Consider the following 18,162-nt stretch of genomic DNA (forward strand, 5'->3'; position numbering starts at 1 on the left):
GTGGGTACGTTAAATGTCAAGAACAAATTTTTATCTCTAGATATACTCAACACATGAGATCTAGAAACTTTGAGAAGAATTTGCATTTCTTTGAGAGAATAGAAAAGTATCGATATATTTTTCAAGCTTTTGAAAACTTATGTGAGACAACCTATAAAATATCTATAAATAGCCTAGGTCTAATCTGATTAGAGTTATATTTTTATTTAGTTAATTAATATTTTAATATCTACAATTATTCAAATTGTAACCGATATAAATTGAACCAAGCCAAGTGGGTCCCACCCTAGGTGGCTTGCGTCAGTCGCTGTGACTCGTGGCACACTATGTGTCACATGGCATTTTCTTATTTACTTATTTTATTTAATAAGATAAAATATCTATGTAATAAAATAATATATTATTTCAAACGTACATAAATATCAGTTAATTCAAAATCAATTTTATCTTATATAACCTAATTAAATTATTATCTTTTAATAATCTATTTTTATTTAATTCCAAGAATCAAATATATTCTTTCAATATCAATTAATTTAAAACCAATTAATATTTTAATTAAAAAACATATAGTTTTCAAATAAAACATATTAGTTAATTTAATTAATTAATTACATATAATTATCCATTAATTATATCTTTGACCTGAAAAATTAATTCTCCTGCAAATCAGTTATTTCTTTTTTAATTTGTCACTAACAATCACACACTAGATTGTGTATTATAGAGGTGACTCAGTGATCATGAACCTATAATTTTAAGCTCCAATAAACCACACTATTAATTAAAATCTTTAATTAAATAATTTTATTTAGAGTAATTGACAGCGAAAATATCTAAATTTTTCAAAATTAGCAGTTTAATACCTAAGTTTTTTTTTACGGCATAAATACATTATGTCACCATTTCTTGAGAATCGTAGGTATAACACCCTCACTTATTTTAGTTAAAATCATATTTGAGGTGTTACGTTTTAAAACTATATCATAATTACTTTCAGCGAAAGTCTGAATTTTAAAAAAAAAAAAAAAAAACTTATTTCACATTATTTACTTTAAACATAAAGTGTATCTCAAACATATTATACATAAGTATTAAATAACCAAATCTGTTTTCAAAACATAACTTCACACTTTATTACAAACATTACACTGATAACTGAAATAACCCACAAAAAGGTCGATATGTTCATATGTACAAATCAGGGTCAGGACCATGCTTCAGTTCTCCTTATGTCATTCACTCATTTCTTTCTCTACCTGCAACACAAGACAACTGTGAGCCTAAAGCTCAGTAAGCAAAGTAATGCATGTAATACTAATGATTACTCAATGTCAAAGGACATACACAACTTCTTTTTAAATTTTGGGCCCCTTAATATTGTGCACATTGTTTGAATTGGTCAATGCCTGCAGGGCTGTTATTGATATAATATAAAATCCCATGGGTTCTCCTCCGGCTAGCCATCACCATAGTAGGGCACATTAAAAACCTTATTCCATCGTTGCCCCGTTGAGCTCAAGAGTTAAGGGAGCCACACACTGTGTTGTCAATACATATAACAATAACTCATATGGAGGAGAAATAAAAACGGAAACATGACAAACATTATAATTGGTTCACTAAAACCTAGCCCAAATTATTGGGCTGCCAATATAAGCCTAATATAGGCATCCGTTTACACTTATTAACACTTTCATTTGCCTTTTCAAAATAGTGGCACTAAACTTAAACTTCTTATTACAACTTGTTTTTATGTTGCATAAAACTTGCTAAGGCGTCATATAATTAATCATCATAATATCATGCATGGTCTTATATCATACAATAATTCACCATATCACTATTATGTCATGCATACAAATTTATGATGAAGTGTCAATATATGTTAATACCACTTACTCCCAAAATATTCATATAATGCATACTTTCACATAACATATAATTCTTGTGTTGCAGTTGAGTACTTTACTTACCTTCTGTCCAAAATATATTTCACCATGTAACAAGTGGTGTCTTAGGTGTTGATGTGCTTATCCTGACAATGGCATGGATTTCTCATCATAATGATGGCAGTAAGACATTGAACTATCATTTAAAAATACCCATAAAACATCATATCAACTTTCATATCCAAATCATGCCTAAAATGCCTTAAACCACCTAGATCGAGCGTTAGATTTATCTTAGACACTTAGAGAAATTTTGATAGAGTTTCCCCTTAATTTTAGCTATCCCCAAATAGAAAAATCAATCAGTAATCAACATCAAATGACCTGTCATAACCATATATCCCAATTACCAACATAATTCATCACAAAGTTATCATATACCGATTTTGATAAAATTCTAATTTCCAAGATCATCACCCAAATTAAATGAGTTTCCACGTCTATTCAAACATTTATAAACATATCTACCTTCTTATAAACTCAATAAAATAACCAAAAATCAGCTTGTACTCCAAGAACCCCAAAAACCTCATAAAACACAAAATTTTACTTACCGAGCAACTTTTCGGCGAAAATAATCTCTTCAAGCTTTTCTAAACCTCAAACCACTTGGAAACCACCAAGAAATATCTTAAAAAAATAAAATACCATAGATAAGCTCTCATCAAAATTAAAAAACATGGTTTAACTTCCAAATACAAGAACTTACCATAAAAAGACCAAAACTAAGCTTAATCCACTTCTTTGGCTTTGATTTCACTTGGATCTCCTTAGAATCTCTTCAAACCAGCCAAGAAATGGTTTTTTGTTTTCTTTTCTCTCTGTTTTTCAAAGTCTTGGTCGTGCAAAGTGATAAGGTTGATGACAATTCTTTCTTTTCAATGATTGGCCTTATTGTATCAAAATTTGACACCTTTCACCTCATCATTTCACCTTTTGACTTATGAAAACCTTATCACTTCAATAATTTCAACTTAATAATCTGCTAGGCCTATTATCCTTATGTGTAAAACACTCACACCAAACCTTAGGTTCATATGAGTTCATACCCAATAGTTATGCTTACCTGATCGAGCGTAGCGCACTTATGCTAAGCTCGTTTTGACTTTGCATCAATACCACTGATTATGTATACCTCCCATCAAGACTTGATCTAATGGTTCTAAAACCGTTTTTACTTCATCAATGAGACCTTAATCATACCTCAATTATATTTGGTAAATTCACTAATACTCAATTTTACCCCGAAATACTAGTAATCGACATTGTACTATTTTTCACCACTTAACATCTTTTGCCTTCTATATCTCACTTTTTTCACTTAATTTCATGCCTTGTCCATATTTTTTTTTATCCTTTCTTATATCTTGAGCACATCAAACACCTATAAAAGACAACTCAAATGCCACAAGGTTAATAATATTGAGCATACATATAGACATCACATACACAACTTTTATACTTATACATGAAAACACTTGTAAGAATATGCATATGCTCAAATTATACATATTGTATGATATGTAATGCAATGCAATCATGTGATTATTGGCTATATTATCTTGAAATAATGTGGGTGCTACTGTAGGTACCTCACTGTTATATGTCACTTAGACTACCACATGTCGAGATTTTATTGGGTCGTGTCAATTAAAATTTACCCAGTCATCAAACTACCTTACACGTCGTCAAAACTTTGCCAAATCATTGCCATGTCACTTAATTTAAAATTAAAAGAAAATCATTTAACGATTATAAAATTATATAAAAATTATTTAAAATTCAATTTATTCAAAAATTAAACTAAAAAAATTCACACTTCATTTAAACTAAACTTTTTCACATTGTTATTCACTTAAACTTAAACTTTTTCAAATTTAAATAAACATTTTCATCTTCGCTAAAAATTTAAATGTATAATTTTCTTCTTTTTCCCCGATGGGTGATACCTGGGCATCTTCATGTTCTTCTTTTTTTCTTCATCTACTTCATTTCTTCTTTCACATCACAGAGTATTACTTGGTTGATTTGAAAAAAAAATGAATGAAATATAATGTTATAAAACTGAAGAATACTCGGTCAATAAGTTCAACATTCAACATTTATCCAAATTAGATTTCTCCTTGGTTGGTAGAGAGTGGATGCCCAACAAATGGAGTTATTTAATTGGAAACTTGCAACCAGCTCATATGGATTTCTGATTCTTCTCTTTATAAAACTTCTGGTCCATAGTATAAAGCTCATATTCATGTTCTTCCATAAAAAAAAAACACTATATTCCAAAATATACAAATAAAAAACATGTACAAACTTTGAACCCAATACCCAAATCAAACCCAAATTCGATCTGCAGCTATTTCCAAGCTCTTCTATCAATTCCACAAATGACTGCAAATTGATGTTCTTATTATTCCCAACCCATACTCGCTCAAAAAATCATTGTTCTTCCATTCAACCCATGTTCAACATAGACAAAAAAATTATTGAAACTCATTTTCAACACAAACCTGTCAACCAAGTCTATTCCTTCATTGGATTTGTTGCCCACCTCCGTTGAAGCTCTGTCACCCACCCTATCGAAGCTCCATCACCTAAAACCCAAGCTTTGCCATCGTCGGAGACCCGCCACAAGCTTCCATTTGATTCATCTCTTTGAGATGTGGGTTTGTTCTTAAATATGAGATTCATCAAGTTGAGATGTGGGCTTCTCCTCAGATATGAGATTCCATTTGATGCCACAGATGTCCCAATCGCGAGATGTTGGAGGCTTGACCGATATCCCAAGCCTACAAGAAAAGAAGAAGAAGAAGCATCAAAGTCGTGTGGAAGAAGATAAAGAGGAGAAGTCATGGTTGAAGAAGATATTTGTTTTTTTAATTATTTTTTTTATATTTATGTGTTATTAATAACTAAAAAGTTTAATTATTTAAATTTATATTAATTAACTAAGATTTTATTTTAAAATATTTTTAAATTTTAAAATTAATATAATTTAAAAAAAATGGTGACATGTAATAAAATAAAGGTGACTTGGCATATTTTAGGTGATGTGGAAGACCAAACGATGACTGTATAAATTTTAAATGGTGTGGCCCAATCAAATCTCGACATGTGGCAGTCTAAGTGGCATATAACAGTGAGGTACTTACGGTCGTCAAGAAATGGTGATAGAAGGTATTTATGCCGTAAAAAAAGACTTAGGTGTTAAACTGCTAATTTTGAAAAACATAGGTATTTTTGCTGCCAATTACTTTTTTATTTATTAATTCTATTATTACTCCACTATAAATATGGAATTGTACTCTTAGTAATGTTGAGGGTAAAAATATGATGGGACCGCCCACAGTTGTGACTAACCTTCGCATTGGCTGCAGAGCTGGAAAATGGTGGACTGGATTGAGAGTGAGTGTGGAGTTTGGGATTGAGCTTGAGTTTAGGGTGAAGTCGGTGCAGCCAGTTCAAGATCCCCTCTCAAGTTGCCTACGTACCCTTATATAAGGGATCAAACCCATCGTAGTTCAATTGGAGGGTAGAATCGTCATTCTGCTCCATGATTCAAATGTGTTAACCCATTGTTGTGGGCCATACGCCCACTTTCCCGAGAATGTCGATTCACGATCAAGATAAGTAGGAGTAGTTATAACCATCTTGGAGAATGGTGTAGTCCTCTGGTCATGCATGTTATCGTTGTGGGACTAGACTTGGTCTTGGTGGGTTGTACAACTTATTTTTGTAGGTTGACCACGTAAGTCAATATAAACTCGAAGGGGCTCTCATGCTTTTAGGCTTACTACCCGTTGGGTCGTATTGTTTGTCAATCTACGACCAAGGAAGCGAGGTGGGTTGTACAACCCATAATTAAGTGGGCTTGTAATTGATTGTATGGACTATTTTTATGGTCAATCATTGAAGGTCTAATAAGAACTTTGGGTCTTCGGATTCATAAGCTCATGGACCGTGTTGTTTGTGCAGACAACCCATTTGGTCCATTCTATTTATTAAGGGTTCATTACATTGGGCCAAGGTGTAATGTAAAATTTACCCTTACAATTTGTCCCCCACTCTTTAAAATAACATGGTTGTTTTAAAGAGTAGTTTAGTGGTGCCTAGCTAGCTTCATTGTATGTAGAGACTATGAAGAATCTATTCATCTTGTATATGCTTAAGTACAAGATGTTGTCTGTGGAGACTATGGAGTATTATCTCATGTGTTAAAGTACAAGGTGTGGTCTGTAGGGATTGAAATATTTTCTCATCTTACATGTGCTAAGGTATTAGATATGGTTTATAGGGACTACCTTAATCTGCTAATCATTTATAAACAAGATGTGTTCTTTTACACACAAAGTGTGGCCGGCAACACTCCTCTTGTTGAAAGTGTACTTTACCACATGTAAAGGCAATACTTGCTACAAGAATTTTGAGCTCTTTTGCAATGTCTGGCTTGTAGAGGCAACACCAATTTTGGAACGCAATTTTTGTGTTCACACATTTCGTGCCAAGTAGAATATTCATTATATGGCCTGTAGAGGCAACTCTAATTTTAAAAGGCAATTTTTGTGCTCATACACCTTACACACTTTGATGATAGTAATTTTGTAGAGACAATTATTTCCATAAATGGAGTATATATATATATGTATATCATTTTAGTGGTGGATTTGAAAAGACAATGAAATTGGTCTAAATTTTGAAACCAAAATATAGTCTGATGGTACTGTACGAGTACTTTGTGAAATGACAATTAGTGGAGCAATTTCCCACCATTTATAGTACACATATATTATAGATTTGAGTAATTTTTGCATCATGTCAGATGGCTTTTCTTCTTTTCATTTCCAATAATGTGAGAAAGAGGTTGTACCTTCTTTCAGAAAAAATAAAACTATACATATATTATATTAATATATCTTTCTTTCTTTTCATAAGCCCTTACCTTTCCTCTTCACTTTACACTTCACAACATCTGTTCTATCTCCATTGTTACAGTCGAGAGGGTCTTAATGCAGCAATTTGTCACATATACATATGTTAAAGTTATGGCTTGAGGTATGCATTTCGACCATGCCCTTTTTTTTGTACCATCATATGAAAAAACTAAGACCATAGAAAATTACGTACACTTAGTTTTTAAACAAAGTTTATATATCCATGGATATATGTTTATATTTATGTTAGAGTTCAGTTGGTATTTTCTTCTCTTGCTAAGTTTTAGTTTTAAAGACTAAAACTTTTTCATGCTTTCTTCATTTTTTTAGCTGGATTCTGGAAATGGTTGTTGAACAATCTTTTTGGTGCTTTGTAAAGCTTTTTCCTTTTCCTTCTTGCCTAAATTTCAAGCATGTTTCTCTACCACATTAGCAATAATTAGATAGGCTTTATTCATTTTTAGTTTTTCCTTTGCTGTCTGGTTTGTTCATTATGTTTTATGAACTTTGATATATGTTTCAATTGTCATTGAAATGTGATACGTACCTTAGGAAATTCTCTTTGGTGCCTTTTCTTACCTTTCTCTTTAGGAAAAGAATAAAATCTAACATTTTGATCCTTATTTACTCAGTATCATCAAAGTTGTTGTAATATGCCTTTGACATTTCTTGTTGGTATTGTGGAAGTGATGAATAGTTTTCACCTCTTTTTTATTTCTAACTTGGATTCACTACTTATTGAAAGTGTTTGTAGACTTTTGTAATGGTAGGCCTAATTCAAATGATCTCTCAACTCAACCTTGACTATTTGATTTTCTGTAAACGCATTCAAATATGAGCTGGAGTCGAGTTGTCCGCCCCATTTTGCTCATTTGTCCTCAGTTCTGGGCAATCCTTAATGAGGTGCCTAACCATCCCACATAAGAAACATGCATTTGCTCGGCATTCCCTCAGATGATGCCTCTTGCACCGAGTGCATTTCAGGTAAAATTTCCAATTTTCTTCCTTGCCCTGATGGCGTATCGCAGCACTTCGAAACCCCTTTCCTAAACCAGAGGTACTGAATACATTGATAAATCTTCTTTCTTGATCACCGGGATCTCTTCCCCTACTTGATCCAAAAAACGGAGGTGTCACTACTTGAACACTATGCTCTCCGGCACTCTCCTTCCCAATCTCATTTCCTGTGCTCTCAACAACAAGAGCCTTCTCCTACCACCTGAGTATAGGTAGAGATTTCATATACTAGGGCGACTCTAACGCCTTGAACTATTCTGGAATTCAATCCCTGGATAAACCTTTCCTTCCGAGCTACATCTATGGGTACCATATCAAAAGTAAACTTGGCCAACCCATCGAATCTGTTAACATACTCTGTTACTGTTGCATTTCCTTGAACTAGGTTTAGAAACTCATTTGTCTTAGCAGTCTTGACTCCATCACAGTAATATCTGTCATTAAACAGCTACCTAAATTCTTTCCAGTTCATCGCACCTGTATCTCATGTTTGGGATACCACTTCCCACCACGTCCGGGCATCTTCCCACAATACATATGTAGCACAAATCACCCTATCGTGACCTACCACTCCCATACAATCGATGATAGAACTGATCATGCCCATCTATTACTTAGCTCTAAATGGATCTAGGCCTCCCTCAAAATCTAGAGGATAATATTCCTGGAATTTTCCACACAGAAATTTCCACCTATTCTCAACCCTAGGCTGAGCCAATACTGGTGCCACTCTTGGCATAACAAAGGAAGATGGGTTCCCTGACAGAACCTGTTGTTGTTTTAAACACCCGATCTCTTCCTTTTGCCTCTGCAATCTTAATTGATTTGTAAACACCTACTGCAAATTCTAAGGGGCAAGTGAAGGGTTCATGCCCTGACTGTAATTCTCAGTCTCCGTATAACCACCACCAGGTCTCATTAACTGCCCTGGGTACATAACCTCTGATTTGTCTGCAGTCAATAACTTGATCCATTAAACATGATGAGCACATTCAAAAGCCTTCCCCCACAGGAACAATCATACAACACCACATTCACAAATCACTGCAGTGCTAAAAACATGCCCACAACATTCATGCATCAATTCATATCCCCTGCTTTTCCAACATACATACCATGCTCTCAACTTCAGCATGCAAATAACATGTTCATATATTCAATGAGCAGGTAATCACATAATCATATCAATAGTCAAGGGCTAGGCCCTAACAAAATCTCATGCTCTCTAATAAGGTATGCAGGTAAAGCATTTATATTCTATTTAAGAAGTTAAACACATAACCACATAAATAGTTACCATATCCTAAGTGAAGCTTGTCTCTAGTGATGAGTGTACATGCCCAGCATGTCTACAGGAACCCTTAACCTTGGCTCACTCTTATACCAAGTTTGTAATGCCCTACTACCTAGGGACCGTTAAACTGTGTATTTTAAATAGTGCTAAACTCGCTAAACGAGTCATTTGGCCATAATCGTGTAACTAAATGTGATTAATGGTCTAGGATTAAAAAATTTGGTCAAGAATACAAACGTTTCACTAAAATGTTTACTGTATACATTGGGATCCCAAAAATACATTTAAAAGGTTCATTACAATAAAAGATTTACAACCAGCCGACCTAAGCGGCAAAATAGGGTTTAACCCTAGTTCATCTTTAAACCCTCGGCCGTGGTGGTCGAGCAACCGCATATGTACACATCGTCACCTAAGCTCTCCAACTTTAGGATGGTCCAACTTTCTTTTACCTTTACCTACACCACATAGCACCCATGAGTCGAGGCTCAACAAGAAAACTCAAACATGCTCATAAGCAATTAATAACATGTAATCAAATCATAATAAACATGCCTAGCATTGTGGAATCGGCAAAACTTTGAAGGATCTCTCTTCGCCTTCTGGTGCCTTAAAGGCTCTGGCTTTTTCCACGGAAGGCGATTAGAATTAGCCAAGAAGATACGCTCTCGGGTGTCTGTTAGGTCAATATAGGTGGCGTAAATGGGCTTGAATTTCTCCACAAACTTGATCTTCTCCGTTCCGTTCTGGTCGCCCTCACCATTCCCCTTCCGCTTGTTAATTCTCCCTTGGTATTCTGGGTAACGGGTTGAGTCGTAGCTACAATATCCGTCACCACTCAAATGGGTTGTATAGGGGCCTGGCTGGTTTCTGGGACAGAAGCTCGTGCCTCCTTTAAAGCTTGGGTCAGAAATTCATCTACGCTTTTAACTCCTTTTCTTTGGTGTTCTTGCCACAGGTCACCTCCCACCAGGATTCCCGTTCTCATTGCCATGAGCTTGGAGTTATCATCATTGTCCCTAGCTCGCGCAACAACATTGGCAAATCTGCTTAAGTATGCTTTCAGTGTCTCACCAAGTTGATGCTTTACATTGGCCAATGAATTGACTTCAACACGAGCTGCCTATGAAGCTCGGAATGCTCTTTTAAACTCAGAGGAAAATTTATTCCACGAGTTTATCGAATGCTTCTTGTATTGTTTAAACCACTGCCTGGCAGGTCCGACTAGAGTTGCAGGAAACAAGATACATCTTAGATCGAGCCCGAAATTGTGGGCCATCATCATGGTGTTAAACATCCCAAGGTGATTAGGCGGATCTGTGTTTCCATCAAACATCTGCATGTGCGACATCCTAAAGCCAATAGGATATGTTGTCGCTGCAATGTTTAGAGCAAAAGGTTCGATCTCCTCATCTGAGTCGCAATCGTCCTATCCCTTCCCAGATAAGAATCTTTTCATTTGCTCTTCCATTAAAGCCAGTCTTTCAAGGGTTTGGTCCCTAGTCCCTAGGTTAACTGGGAGCTGTTCAACAGCTCCCATCCTATTATACATGTTTGATGGGTTGTTGTCCCTCTAAGTTTGAGCTTGGTTAGGAGGGACATTCCCATTGTCGCATACAATGGACGGACCTCCTTCATGCTGAGTATAGCTAACATCCTCATTCTGAGTTGGATACCTTCTTTGTGAGTTCAAATGATTGTGCAGGTCGGGCTATGGATCATATCAAGGACTTTGTCCTGAACTCAAGTGATTTCTCAGGTCACTCTTTGTTGACCCTCAAATTGGTCAACGACACGGAGTTAGATAAACGATATTGAATGAGATGAAAACAAGAAGAAATCAAGACGAAAAAGTAAACAACACAAACAATTTATAGTGGTTTGGCCCAAATCAGATGACAATGACCTACGTCCACTTAGTGTTTTTATTAATGTAGAATCCCAACACTGTGATCAATGAATTAGGGTTCACGAGTTTCACTAGCTTCAGGATGATTACAATTTCGGTGAATAATAACACTCTAATTTTCTCTCAAAATTCTCCCAGTCCAAAAGTCCCCTCCCTTGAGCTCTTTGATTTGTATTTATAGGCTCAAGAAGGTTACATGGCTCAATGAGCCTTAATTACAATTACAACTCGCGTATCTAGATAATAAGATAAATTACAATTAATGCATAATTACAAGATTGCACATCTGAAGGAAATAAATGAATATATGTGACCAGGTTTGTTGCACATAAGTATGATGCTTGATAAACCAATAATCTTCTGGTCGATGGCCGAGCAGGATACACTTACTTAAAACAGCCACGTGCCTCCCATGTGTAGACCAATCCTGCCACGTCATCAAGTAGTCATTTTTTTGGTAAACATTTTTCCCCCAAGTTTATTTTACTGCGACCAGCATAAAGTAAACTTAAACAACCGGCCTTCCGTGTGACCTGTCAAATCTGTTAGAGCCATCAATGCCTTCTCGAAAAAACGCAACCAGTCATGTCATTGTAGTTTCCCAAAAAGTGATTTGACGGCTATCACATTTTTTCCATGCCTCAAAAAATCATCCCCCATCATTCCCTCATTAACCGTGCTTCGACCAATATAAATACCCCTTTGTTATCCCCAAAATTTCAGTTCGATGACGTGGCAATCAGAAGTGACAATGCATGGTCAGTAAATGACACATTAATAGTCAATAAATTTATTGGCTCTTCGGAGTTGTGATATTACTGGTCATAAAAATTATTTATCTGGTTTGGAAGTGATTTGATCGACCAAGTAGAATTTTTGTTCGACCGGTAAAGATTTTTGACTGACCAATAAGATGTTCTGGCCGACCAGTCATTTGTTTTGCCTGACCAGTAAAGTGTTTTGCTAGACGAGAGATGTGTCATGCTAGACCAGAGATGTGTCATGTTAGACCAGAGGTGTGCTAGAGGAGTGCTTTGCCTATACCGACGAGAGGTGCTTGCCTATGTCGACTAGTGAGTTGTCTTGGCCGATTAGTCACTTCGGGGATGGATTTGGTTGGTCCACAGATCAGAATCTCAGAAGTTACCATCTAGTGACTCTTCAGTAAAGCCTTAGTAACAGCTTCAACCCGAATCATTCTCAATTGCTGCGGGAATCTCTCAGATATTCCAGAATAATAGTTATATTATTGTAATATAAATTTATTTATATTTTATTAATTAAAGTCTTTTGGAAGAACGAAGGACCCGGTTAAAGGGATATATCTAATGTACGATCCATGAGCCTATAAATAAATGGCTCATGGCATCATTTAGGGGGGACTGGTCTTTGGAAAGAAAAAAGGAACTCTCTGGTTTTGAGAACTTGTGACTGTTACTTGGGGCATTCTTGGGGCATTTTCTGCGAGAGCTTAGAGAGAAAAAGCTTGTATTATCTAGAGAGAGAAACTCTGTATTTTTCTACTTACACTTAAGAAACTTAGTTGACTCAAGTTCATCTGATCTTAAGTGTAGGATATATATATCACAACTCCATGTGGATTAGGCTATTACCCAAAAATTGAGGCTGAACCACTATAAAATTATTGGTGTCGTATTTTCTATTCAAGGCTTATTGTCATTTTGACGTCTACTCGTCGTTGGCCAAAATTGTGGTCAACATTTTGGTGCTTTCATTGAGAGCCTGAAGAGAAGAAACACACGACTATCATATCAAGATGGCGCCCAAGAATACCAATGTGGCATCCAAAAAGTCAGGCGCATCAAAAGAGCCTGCTAGATCAGAAGGTCCTGGACCGCAGAACCCACAGACTGAGCCCAGGGTCTCTCTCGAGGAGACCACTCCAGAAGTTGAACAACTCCAGGAAGCAATAGGCGCTTTCCAAGAGGAGATGATGCAATTCAATGCTCGGCAGAAGTCTTTCACTGAAGAGATGGCCAGGCAGAGAGCTACGTTAGAGCAGCAAAGGCGCGATATGGAGGCCAGAAGCGAAGAGATCAGACAACGACAAGAGGAAGTCGACCGGAGACATCGTGAAGCAGCACTTGCTCTAGAAGCGGCTACCCAATTGGCCCAAGCCAATGCTCAAGCCGCGGCACAAGCGGCCACCCAGGGAGCAAGAAATAATAATGCTGGTCGGAGGACCACTGACAAAGCCAATTCTCGGGGACTGGACAAAAGCAGGAGTAACCCCCCTGGTCGGGAAGATGATGGGGTCTGATCCAGAACTGCCTCGACTCAAAGGGAGAACTCTAGAACCCCCTCTAGGAGCCACTGATCAGAAACTTCTAAATCAGGGAGTCATCGATCGGGTAGTAAAAAGACTCCACTCAGGCAGGATCAGACCAGGACTCCCCGAGATAAGAGGACTTCATAGTTCAAAGATGGGCATGGTCATGATGAGGCTGATAGTCATCACACCGACCAGTCAAAGGATAAAGAAGACAACAACCCACAAGGAGGAAAAGACTGCCCGGGACGTATCGAAAAGCCTCCACTGCACCCCGGCCAACAGCGTAGTGGGAGAGAGCAAGTCCCGCATAGTAAGCCCTCTGAAAAATAAAAAAGTACGGTGTTCGTTGGGTAGGAGAGCATGCTTCCCGGAAGGATCTAAGGGACGTTATCACCAACAAGAGGAGGATCGTCCCGGTCGAAGGGAAAAATCTAAACCGCCCTGCCAATCAAGTAGAAATACTTGACGACAGTGCACCAAATGGTTATGCCCGACCAGGTGGTCAAGAGCTTGGAACTTCGTCAGTTGCACCAGCCATTCAAGCCCAGCTTGACGTGCTAACGGCTGCAGTGCAAGGTTTGTCAAAATGACCTTCTGGGATGGATGCAATAGACCACCGGAGTGGCAGCCCATTTTGTGCCCGAATTAGAGCAACCTAGCTGCCGGCAAAATATAAAGCATCGGTGCTGCCAGTATATACAGAAAAGGCAAATCCCATTAGACATGTTGGGAAATTTGAGGATCAGATGGAATTGCTCGGAGTAAGTGACGATTATCGGTGTAGAGTTTTCCCGACTACATTGTCAGATACTGCCCAGGATTGGTATTGAAAATTTAAGCCAAATTCCATCAGCTATTGGGAAACATTCAGGAAGGAGTTTTGCAGACAATTCAGCGCTGCCCAGACTCCACCAGTTTATGCCAACCACTTGGCAGATATCAAACAAGGAAAGGATGAGTCTTTAAAGAATTATATATAGAGATTCATGAGAGAAGCCAATAGAGCAACTGTTGTAGGAGACGAGGGGAAGATGGTTGCCATATCGCTGGGATAACTTATTGGAGCCCTTTGTGGGATAGTATACATAGAAATCCAATTTCAACACTTCAACAATTTCTTGACCGAGCAGAAAAGTATATAAAATTGGATGATGCAATCGAGAAAGAGGAGAATGTCATAAACAATTCGAGCAGATCAGCAGATCCTCCTAAGAATAGTGGAAACTGTCAGAATGGTGGAAAGAAACGTGGGAATAACGGGTCTGACCACTATGAAGAAAAAAAGGCTAAGTCGAGTTCAAACGAAAGGCCAACCAAGTATGAGCCTCAGTTCACTAATTACACCACTCTCTCAGCCAACCGGGCGGAAATATATCTTGCTAGTCATGAAGAGGTTCCCTACAAGAAACCTCCACCATCAGGAAAGAGATGAGTAAGAGAGACATGAATAAGTTTTGTCGTTTCCATGGAGATTATGGTCACGAAACAAATGAATGCAACCACCTTAAAGACAAGACAGAATTTCTTCTTCGGTCGGGCCGGTTGAAAAAGTATCGGGCAGAGACACCCCAAGGAGAAGGAGGCAGCAACAATCCTGGGTTCAAACGACAAAGATCTCCACCCTTGCAACCCGGGCCTGTGGACTTTACCTTAAACACTATATGTGGAGGTCCACACTTGGCTGAGGATAGCAACAAAGCAAGGGAGAGGTATGCCCAGACATTTCGACATGAGCGGGAGTGCTAGGATCAGATTTGGTGAACGGAGCTTGATCAAGAACCACTGGAATAGCGAGCATCTGAGGATATATTATCACTAAAATACCGCTTTCAGAGTGGTAGCTTAATTTCAAATTGTTTAACTTGTTATTTGAGTTTGGTTTATGAGTTGGTTATTTGCTAACTAGTCATTTATTTATTTTTGAACAATTTTTGTTGTTTAAGACTCGTTATTAGACACGTTTTGTCCTTTTTTTTACGAGTAATAAAAGAGATTACGCGCAGCGTAGTCAATTCTTGCTACAAATGTGCATGTGTGTTAATTATCAAAACAGTGTTCAACTGGTCAGTATGTTCAAGCAGTGTTCAACTGCTCGAATATTTTCAATATATTCTATGTGTTTCACGAGCAATTAACTGCTCGAACAGATTCGATCAAGTAGCAAGTGACCAAGGATCTTTCAACCCTCGATCACTTGGGGGGCACATGGGGTATACTGGTATATAATTTAACACAAGCAATAAGATCACGAGTTAAGATATCTATTTTTAGGCTGACTTGTAGATTTTTGAAGTAAAAAAAGGCCATTACGCTAACTTGTTTGACAAAGCTTAAGTAACTTGGAATTTTTTTTAAAAAAAATTCCAAGTTAGAAGTAGATATTTGTGTGACAATAAACATTATGCTCATAAAACGTTAGAGCAATAAGAGTGTGAGAAAGTATACTTAGTAGGGACTTATGAAATATCTAGAATTTCTAAGTTAGAAAACTAAGTACTCATGTGAAAATATAAGGCATACATTAGAGTGATTTTACTATTCACAAAAAACTTATAATGTCTTAAGTCTAAAAAGACTTAGAATGTTTCAAGTTAGCAAAGAAAAGTAAAGTATAAATGCCAACAGCTCGGCAGTACGAGAAAAATATCAAACCTGCTAAGCAACAATTGTCTTCACAAGAAAAAGAGTAAATTACTGGCCAGGTACAAAGTTTAGTTGATTAGGTGCAAAGTTTTCTTGGTCGGGAGAGCAGATACAACTTCCCTGGTCGGCTGAGCATATATCACTAGTCGAGTAGGAAATTCTGTTGTTGAGCATGACTAACAGCGATGAGTCCCTGGAGTGAACCAAACAAACACGAACAAATGAATGCAAAGTAACAATATTTACTACACAGTGGAAAAAAAAATTTGAGAAGAGAAATCAATTTTCCCCAAGATTGATTGAGAGATTCGAACAAGGTGTTTTAATGGTGTTCGGAGAGATAAGTTTTAGGCATATGCCTAAGTAGCTATGCCATATGCCCGAGCGACTGTGCCGCATGTTCGAATGACTCGACAGACACGCCGAGGTGCTGCTGGCGCGCGCGCATCCGAGGAGCTCTATGACCGAGCAGCTGCATGCATCTGAGCAGCTGGGGTGCATCCAAGGTGTAGCATGTCTGAATAGGCATGGGCGTCCGAGCGGCTGTGGTGGTGTCCGAGCGGCTGGGGTAGTGTCCGAGTGGCTGGAGTGTGTTCGAGATGCCAGCGAGAGTTGTCCAAGGAGACATTGGATAGCCATCCGAGCAGGTGCACGCCCAAGCAGCTGGGCTGTGTGTCCGAGGAGCTAGAAGAGTGTTTGATCGGCTGGGCGCTGATCCAAGTAGATGGCGTGTGTCCGAGGAACTGGAAGAGTGTCCGAGCGGATGGCGTGGTCCAAGCAGATGGTGTGGTGCCCGAGCGGATGCGTGGTGTCTGAGTGGTGATGCCTTGGTGTCTGAGTGATGGTGCCATTACATCTGATCAGACGGTGGCATACTCAAGCGGCTTTGGGGGGCATGTTTATGGTGCCCTTGGTGATTCTCAGAAAAGATGACCGACCGGCCATATACATGATTTCCCAATAAATTATTTTCGAGGGGACAACAAATCTCAAGGGCATGGGATACAAACATGTTTTTATTACTCATGGGGTACTACAACAAGATCAAAAAATGGAATTTGAAGAATTCAAAAGAAAAGTTCAATCGTGGGTTTATTACAAAAGTGAAAGTTACTGACCTTTTGGATGACCTCAAAAACATCTTGCTAGAGAAAAAGTTTATCATACGAGTAAATCATATAATAAACTTGGGGGGCAAATGTTATCCCCAAAATTTCAGTTCGATGACGTGGCAATCAGAAGTGACAAGTGGCAATGTATGGTCAATAAATGGCACATTAATAGTCAATAAATATATTGGCTCTTCGGAGTTGTGATATTACTGGTCATGAAAATTATTTATCTGGTTTGGAAGTGATTTGACCAACCAGGTAGAATTTTTGTCCGACTGGTAAAGATTTTGGACTGACCAGTAAAATGTTCTGGCCGACCAGTGGAGTATTTTGGCCGACCAATCATTTGTTTTGCCCGACCAGCAAAGTGTTTTGCTAGACGAGAGATGTGTCATGCTAGACCAGAGATGTGTCATGCTAGACCAGAGGTGTGCTAGAGGAGTGCTTTGCCTATACCGACGAGAGGTGCTTACCTATGTCGACCAGTGAGTTGTCTTGGCCGATTAGTCACTTCGGGGATGGATTTGGTTGGTCCACAGATCAGAATCTCAGAAGTTACCGTCTAGTGACTCTTCAGTAAAGCCTTAGTAACAGCTTCAACCCAAATCATTCTCAACTGCCGCGAGAATCTCTCAGTTATCCCGGAATAATAGTTATATTATTGTAATTTAAATTTATTTAAATTTTATTAATTAAAGTCTTTTGGAAGAACGAAGGACCCGATCAAAGGGATATATCTGATGTACGATCCATGAGCCTATAAATAAATGGCTCATGGCATCATTTAGGGGGGACTGGTCTTTGGAAAGAAAAAAGGAACTCTCTGGTTTTGAGAACTTGGGACTGTTACTTGGGGCATTCTTGGGGCATTTTCTGAGAGAACTTAGAGAGAAAAAGCTTGTATTATCTAGAGAGGGAAACTCTGTATTTTTCTACTTACACTTAAGAAACTTAGTTGACTCAAGTTCATCTGATCTTAAGTGTAGGATATATGTATCACAACTCCAAGTGGAT

At 37.9% G+C, this 18,162-nt stretch overlaps 1 long non-coding RNA gene across 1 annotated transcript; it reads right to left on the minus strand.

Moving 5' to 3' along the window:
* Window positions 1-1,026: 1,026 nt before the first annotated feature.
* Window positions 1,027-2,799, minus strand: LOC133802214 (uncharacterized). The gene is made up of 5 exons (XR_009877191.1): window positions 2,662-2,799; window positions 2,507-2,582; window positions 1,977-2,038; window positions 1,348-1,541; window positions 1,027-1,259 (listed from the first exon to the last, which is right to left on the minus strand). It is a non-coding gene; the product is annotated as an uncharacterized LOC133802214 (long non-coding RNA).
* Between the last annotated feature and the right edge of the window lie 15,363 nt (window positions 2,800-18,162).

This window comes from Humulus lupulus, chromosome 1 (genome assembly GCF_963169125.1).
Source record: "Humulus lupulus chromosome 1, drHumLupu1.1, whole genome shotgun sequence".
In the NCBI taxonomy this organism is placed as follows: Eukaryota; Viridiplantae; Streptophyta; class Magnoliopsida; order Rosales; family Cannabaceae; genus Humulus; species Humulus lupulus.